The following is a 6336-nucleotide window of genomic DNA, read 5'->3' as shown; positions in this document are numbered from 1 at the left end:
CCTTTACTGCTTGCTCAATATACAGATTGAACAACATCGGGGAGAGGCTACAACCCTGTCTTACTCCCTTCCCAACCACTGCTTCCCTTTCATGTCCCTCGACTCTTATAACTGCCATCTGGTTTCTGTACAAATTGTAAATAGCCTTTCGCTCCCTGTATTTTACCCCTGCCACCTTTAGAATTTGAAAGAGAGTATTCCAGTCAACATTGTCAAAAGCTTTCTCTAAGTCTACAAATGCTAGAAACGTAGGTTTGCCTTTCCTTAATCTTTCTTCTAAGATAAGTCGTAAGGTCAGTATTGCCTCACGTGTTCCAGTGTTTCTACGGAATCCAAACTGATCTTCCCCGAGGTTGGCTTCTACTAGTTTTTCCATTCGTCTGTAAAGAATTCGTGTCAGTATTTTGCAGCTGTGACTTATTAAGCTGATAGTTCGGTAATTTTCACATCTGTCAACACCTGCTTTCTTTGGGATTGGAATTATTATATTCTTCTTGAAGTCTGAGGGTATTTCGCCTGTTTCATACATCTTGCTCACCAGATGGTAGAGTTTTGTCAGGACTGGCTCTCCCACGGCCGTCAGTAGTTCCAATGGAATATTGTCTACTCCGGGGGCCTTCTTTCGACTCAGGTCTTTCAGTGCTCTGTCAAACTCTTCACGCAGTATCATATCTCCCATTTCATCTTCATCTACATCCTTTTCCATTTCCATAATATTGTCCTCAAGTACATCGCCCCTGTATAGACCCTCTATATACTCCTTCCACCTTTCTGCTTTCCCTTCTTTGCTTAGAACTGGGTTTCCATCTGAGCTCTTGATATTCATACAAGTCGTTCTCTTATCTCCAAAGGTCTCTTTAATTTTCCTGTAGGCGGTATCTATCTTACCCCTAGTGAGATAGGCCTCTACATCCTTACATTTGTCCTCTAGCCATTCCTGCTTAGCCATTTTGCACTTCTTGTCGATCTCATTTTTGAGACGTTTGTATTCCTTTTTGCCTGTTTCACTTACTGCATTTTTATATTTTCTCCTTTCATCAATTAAATTCAATATTTCTTCTGTTACCCAAGGATTTCTACTAGCCCTCGTCTTTTTACCTACTTGATCCTCTGCTGCCTTCAATACTTCATCCCTCAAAGCTACCCATTCTTCTTCTACTGTATTTATTTCCCCCATTCCTGTCAATTGCTCCCTTATGCTCTCCCTGAATCTCTGTACAACCTCTGGTTCTTTTAGTTTATCCAGGTCCCATCTCCTTAAATTCCCACCTTTTTGCAGTTTCTTCAGTTTTAATCTACAGGTCATAACCAATAGATTGTGATCAGAGTCCACATCTGCCCCTGGAAATGTCTTACAATTTAAAACCTGGTTCCTAAATCTCTGTCTTACCATTATATAATCTATCTGATACCTTTTAGTATCTCCAGGGTTCTTCCATGTATACAACCTTCTTTCATGATTCTTAAACCAAGTATTAGTTATGATTATGTTGTGCTCAGTGCAAAATTCTACCAGGCGGCTTCCTCTTTCATTTCTGTCCCCCAGTCCATATTCACCTACTATGTTTCCTTCTCTCCCTTTTCCTACACTCGAATTCCAGTCACCCATGACTATTAAATTTTCGTCTCCCTTCACAATCTGAATAATTTCTTTTATTTCATCATACATTTCTTCAATTTCTTCGTCATCTGCAGAGCTAGTTGGCATATAAACCTGTACTACTGTAGTAGGTGTGGGCTTCGTATCTATCTTGGCCACAATAATGCGTTCACTATGCTGTTTGTAGTAACTTACCCGCATTCCTATTTTGCTATTCATTATTAAACCTACTCCTGCATTACCCCTATTTGATTTTGTGTTTATAACCCTGTAGTCACCTGACCAGAAGTCTTGTTCCTCCTGCCACCGAACTTCACTAATTCCCACTATATCTAACTTCAACCTATCCATTTCCCTTTTTAAATTTTCTAACCTACCTGCCCGATTAAGGGATCTGACATTCCACGCTCCGATCCGTAGAACGCCAGTTTTCTTTCTCCTGATAACGACATCCTCTTGAGTAGTCCCCGCCCGGAGATCCGAATGGGGGACTATTTTACCTCCGGAATATTTTACCCAAGAGGACGCCATCATCATGTAATCATACAGTAAAGCTGCATGCCCTCGGGAAAAATTACGGCTGTAGTTTCCCCTTGCTTTCAGCCGTTCGCAGTACCAGCACAGCAAGGCCGTTTTGGTTATTGTTACAAGGCCAGATCAGTCAATCATCCAGACTGTTGCCCTTGCAACTACTGAAAGGGCTGCTGCCCCTCTTCAGGAACCACACGTTTGTCTGGCCTCTCAACAGATACCCCTCCGTTGTGGTTGCACCTACGGTACGGCTATCTGTATCGCTGAGGCACGCAAGCCTCCCCACCAATAAAATTGAAAATATCTGTTGGAAGTAATCATCATAGTACATGTTACACCTCATAGGAAATGTGTTGTTACTATATGGGCCTACAAGGTTAGAATAATTTGCACTGAAGATGGCCACACAGTGAACAAAATTAATCTGTAAAATAAAGAATTTCAGTTTTTATGACTGATTTTGCAATTTATTTAAAATATATTATCAATTTTTTTCTTATAATTATTTTGCGACTCAACTTACCCTGCAACACCCTTACAAGCTCTTCAGACTGTTTCTGACCACCTGTATAGTTGAAGTGCATAGGCCCAGAAAAAATAAGAAACAGATCTTTGTAGCTCAGCATTCAAACTTCTGGTCTTCTTCAGAGGGCACAAAGTGCCTGTGAAATGTTATTATGAGCTGATTTATATCAGTGTGCTCTGAAGAATGAAACTATCAAAGCCGAGATAGAATGTTCAATTCCTATTTCATGCATGTCAGCACAGAGCAAACCAACAAGTCCTGTCTTTATGCAGTTCTTTATTTATACATTCAATAATTAACGCGTGGAACTGTTGGCATTTAAGAACTGATGCAGATTGTAAGTAAAGCAAGACTGTTCTAAACCTGAATGTTAGTTAGAACACCAAAGTGCTTTGGAATTAGATGTGGTATGCCCTTGCCCTCCTCCAGTTTTTTCAACTGACAAACTAATCAGTTGAAGGAGATCTGCAGTTAATGTCGACTATGAACCGCAGTGCATCTTCACATCTTTTCACAGTTAAAAACAATCACTGTCAGAGGTAACAGAGGAGACAAGTGACAAAAATATTCCTAAGACCGACTTGGTATTGAATCTCAGTATTCCCTCCAAACAGCCAAATAATGTATTGTCATAATGTAACATCAAATTCTGTGGCTTATATGTGCCAAAATTACATTAAAACTGTGTTTCTCATTACACCATCAGTTGTTTAAGTCTAATGTTCTAAGGTGTGTTGCAAGTATTGCATTAACTTAGATAAGTTGAAGTATTAGAAGAAGCTCTTCAGCTCTCTGCGTAGTGTTCCAGGACAGCTTTATGCTTTGAAGTAGTAGATAACTGCCTATAATTTATTGCAGTGGTAGAAACCATTTCTATCTAGAGAATAATCCCATCATAAAATTTTAAGATTGCATCATATGACACAGAAAAGCAGCACCTAAATATCTATTATGAAGACAAGAATAACCACGTGAGAGCTACAAGACATGTGAATACTGAAGAGCATCCACTGAGTCACAAGCTTTTACAATTTTTAATTCCTTTGTTAGGAGGGTTGGCAAACGGGAGATAAGAAAATTTTCCACAAAGAAAATACAGATGAAATGGAGAAAAGAGTCATTGCAAACTGTGTAGGAGGAGGAAGGGAGGGGGAGGGGGAGGGGGAGGGAGACGGAGAGCCAGAAGTAGAGGGAGAGGGGGACAGGGGGGAGGAGGAAGAGGGATGGCATGGGAGGGGGTGGAGGGGGGAGGAGGTGGAAGAGTAGGAGGAGGATGAGGAGGAGGAGGAGGAGGAGGGAGGGCAGGAGAGGGGGAGGAGGAGAGCAGGGGACGGGGAAGAGGAGGAGAAGGCAAAGGGGGAGGTGTAGGGGGAGGGAGAGGGACGATGGAAAAGGTTTAAAATTAGAACCATCCCATTGGTTATTTTTCTCTTTCCCGCTGCTTGGTTCATCTGCCTCACCCCTCCCCCAATCAATATGTTTTGATATTTAACTTTCATGTCAGTCTTCATCTTTACGTTGCATGTGCGTGACGTTCAATTAAGACTTTGTGTAAGCCCTGCTACAGCTTCTCTACCTCAGCAAATGGTAGCAACTGCTTTTCTGACTTACATTACAGTGGGAAATCCATGTTGGGAAATAATATGTATCAGAGGATGAGTCACTACGCATCAAATAGTGGCAGTGCTAAGCAGTGAACAGGCACCATGTTTCCAATGTAAATTTCTCTCCTGAAATATTATGGGTCTCTACATACATTTGATGAAACCATCAATGAAACACTGACAGTATACAGATGTCACACATACTTATTACTGACATTTCACTTCCTACTCACCTCGACGGATCTGATTAAGGCAGGCAAGCATACGGATCATGAAGGAAGCTGGCACGGTGATTGTATCCTTTGTCTCTTCCAGCATGATTTCATTCCGCTTTGTTAGCTATAACCAAGATTCATAAATAGTGACAGAAAGAGCTAAAACAACATTCGGCAGCAACAGGCTGATATCAAGTCTGAAAATAAGTGTTCTTTATACATCTTTTTCCACATTGAATTTAAACATTCACTTGAAAAAATTCCACAATATCTCATCTTTTAATACAAACCTGTACTTTACACTGTCCAGTTAAAAAACTACTCATGTTTTCTAGTTAATCGCTTTTAATTGCAATCAAATTTTTGAATGTCTCCATTCTGTGGAAAAATTTTGTTTGACAGTTAAATTTCACACATTACTTCCAGAAAGCATGCCATAAGTATTAATATGGGAACAGAGAGTCCTGACACAAGGGAAATAATGACTCCTTAAATTATTTTCATAACCATTAACGTATTGACTGAAGTATTTTTCTTACTTATTCGACTTCAACTAGGGCACACAATATACAATTTTTTGCTGTTTGGGTGGGATCATCTCATAATTTCTGTAACAATGTTGTTATGAGAAAGCAGTGCAAAACTGCTTACTACTGTCCCTTTACTGCACATACTGTGTCATGTTACTGGTTATACAGGAAGAAAAGATATATGCAGTTCAGTACTCCAGCAATTTGCTGAGACAAGTTTCTGAAGGAAGATATTTCCTGCTTTATGAGAAAAGGAGACTTTAATGGTGAATAAAGGTAACTCACAATATTTGATATGTCAGGTCGATTAGAAGATCCAAGTTTGCTTATGCTCAAGCCTGGATTCCAAATGAATAAAACTACAGGTATGCCCACTTCCTTGCCTGCAGGTGTAAGTAGTATAGGCTGCCCGTCTCATTGTATGTGCGTTCTGCACATACACAGACCACTCAGCCACCCCCGACATGGGCACTTGGCCGGGGCAGTACAATTGCATAAGCTAAGGTCTGGATGCCTTGCCTGCATGTCAGCTCTTTGCTCACTCATGCACATTTGTTCCAGAGTCATCTGCCAGTCTGTGGGCAGCCACTCCAGCTGCAACAGTCTGCTATACAGTTTGTATTCACTGTAAACTGAATACCTATAAAATTTCAGAAATGATTCTTGACACAACGAATATTTGTACAAAATTATCATTTGTAATGAAAATTCAAGGAATCAGCTGTTTATTTTTCAAAAAACATCCAAGCATTTGCCTTAACTGATTAAGGTCAAACACAGAAAACCTGAATCTGGATGGCCTGATGGGAATTAAAACTTTGGAAATTTGAAATTCAATAAATGATGTGGAAGCAACTAACTTTTTCCCAAACAGAATGCTGTGCCTCCTTCAGTGGTGTCAGATACCTTGTAAAAGGATGAGCATTGTTAGTTTTGGGGATGAAATTACATATCAAAAGAAAAACTTTCTTGAGGAAACAGTAAAATTACAATAAAACAGATTTGATGACCACCACCTCCCTTCAGGAGATAGAATTCCAAGTACTTTCCAAAAGAAAGAAGAAATACATTTTTTTCTAATTCTGAAGGGTTCTTTCATTTGGTGAGTACTTGGAATTTCACCTCCTGAAGGTGTATACTAATCAGTCACTTTGTCATATATACTTTTGACCCGTTAAAGAACTTCTAATTTGTTTTCTTTTAGATGAACAGCAACCAGGATCTCATAAAACAAACTGCAATGTACTCTTGCATCTACATGAGTAACAAGAGATATAGTCATTAATTTTTTAATGACACTGCAGTGGAGACTTGATTATATAGACCTCAG

The sequence above is a fragment of the Schistocerca piceifrons genome, chromosome 3 (genome assembly GCF_021461385.2).
Source record: "Schistocerca piceifrons isolate TAMUIC-IGC-003096 chromosome 3, iqSchPice1.1, whole genome shotgun sequence".
NCBI lineage: Eukaryota > Metazoa > Arthropoda > Insecta > Orthoptera > Acrididae > Schistocerca > Schistocerca piceifrons.
Note: the sequence above shows the minus strand (reverse complement) of the source record.